General features: G+C 33.0%; 1 protein-coding gene across 1 annotated transcript in view; it reads left to right on the top strand.

The window, feature by feature from the left end:
• The first annotated feature begins 1,395 nt into the window (after positions 1–1,395).
• The window catches only part of LOC122080139, an 11,889-nt gene continuing 11,369 nt past the window's right edge, over positions 1,396–1,915 (top strand). The window contains exon 1 of the mRNA XM_042647039.1: positions 1,396–1,666. The gene's annotated coding sequence lies outside the window, so the exon portion shown is untranslated. The remainder of the gene's footprint in view (positions 1,667–1,915) is intronic.

The following is a 1,915-nucleotide window of genomic DNA, read 5'->3' on the forward strand; positions in this document are numbered from 1 at the left end:
AGCACCCAATTTGGCATGTTATTTATTCAAAGGGTTTCATATATATATATATATATATATATTTTGAAGGGTTCATTTAAGACCAAATCATAATTCCATATGGAAAAAATAAAAGCAAGGTCCGTTGTGATACCCTTTATCTAAAAAAATATTTTAAAAATAACAAAGAAAATTTACAATTATACATAGAAATAAAAATGAATTAATATCATACAACAAAAATGATGAAAAAGTATACAATTACAATCATTGGTCAATCGATGTAACCAATTTCAAATAAATAAAATAAAATGAACATACTAAATTTAAAATAAATATAATAATATTTTTGGTTAAAAATAAATATAATAAGTAAAATTAGGTAGATGATTGTGGTCTGTTGTATCATACTGAACAAATATGATTCCGATCATGTTGCCAAAAGAAAAAAAAAGGTAAGAAAAATAAGTAAAAGAGTAGCAATTTTGGTATTGAGAGTCTTTCCCATACTTTACAAAGTCCTAACTAGGAAGGACTCAGAGTGACACCCTATTTCCTTCATAATCATGTGGAGTTTTGTAATTTTACTAAGGGTGTCAATTTGTAACCGAAATCGAAAATTGAATATGAAGCGAGTCAAATTAATTGAACCGAATCAATTCGGTTTGAGTATTCATGTCAGTTACGATTTAGGGTATAAGAACCATCGGTTCAAACCGAACCGAACTTAGTATTGGTTTGAGTATATGAGTATTTATCTTTGTTTTTTTTTTTTTGTGGTAAGTATTTGTTGCATATATTCACATGCTAAGGTAATTTTGGAGTTAACAATGATCATAATCTCCATAATTTGAGCCCATTATGGTCTTTAATTCATCACAATCATAGTCCAAGTGTGGAATCATTTATATAATTGAATTTAAAACTGAGTTATAAAACCGTATTAAAGAATCGAATTGGAACCGAAATGGAGTCAAATCGAATTAAATTGGCTTGAATATCCAACTATGGAACCGAGTCGATTCTCGATTCAATCTCAGTTTACCTCATCATACCTCTTAACCGAATCAAAACCGAACAAAAAAAATGAAACCGAGCTGATTGACACCCCCAAATTTCACACATTGTGTCTTAAAAAAAAAAAGAAAAAGGCAAACAAAATATCTCTCAAAACAGAAAAAAGGGGGGAAAAAGAATATCTAAAGGAACCTAGCGATATCACATCAAAGGAGAGAAAAAAATTTGCAAGAAGGGGTATTTTCGTAATATAAAAGGCGAATCAATTATCCACGAATACCCTTAGATGCCATTTGCGCTTAGTAAATTGGTTAAGTGAGTCACCTAAGGGTGACACAATCGTTGTCCATATCTAAAGTAATTGGGAGAAAAGGGCGTATGTAACATGCAATAATCCCGTGCCTGCCGGCCAAAGGTCGGGGGAGTCAAAAGGAAGGCGGCGTCGCGCAGTGCATAACTGCGCGTTTCGCCGGTTACAAACTGTAAAAAATTACATACATACACATAAAATAGAGAGAGAGAGAGAGGGAGAGAGAGAGAGAGAGAGAGAGAGCCATCCATTCTACTATCTGTATCTTCTACTCTCTCTCTCTCACTAGATTTATCTCCGAGTGCTATTTCTGGCATTTTTCCTCACTGTTTTGCCGATCCATTGCTTTGTCTGCACTGGGTAAGTGATTGTTCTCATCTTCTTCTGTTTCTCAAGCTACTCTTTACTGTTTTCTTCATCATTCAATTTCTGTAATGAACTTGTACTGATCAGGTAATGGAGTTTTAAATCTGATGAATGGAATGTTTAGATCTGTTGTTTTACTTAACTGTTCGATCTCTCTGTTTCAGAACATTATCCATTTCTTCCATTTCTGTCATTTCTTCTTCTTGTTTTTGAATTTTTTATTCTTTTTTGGGGGGGGGGGGG

The sequence above is a fragment of the Macadamia integrifolia genome, chromosome 5 (genome assembly GCF_013358625.1).
Source record: "Macadamia integrifolia cultivar HAES 741 chromosome 5, SCU_Mint_v3, whole genome shotgun sequence".
Lineage (NCBI taxonomy): Eukaryota > Viridiplantae > Streptophyta > Magnoliopsida > Proteales > Proteaceae > Macadamia > Macadamia integrifolia.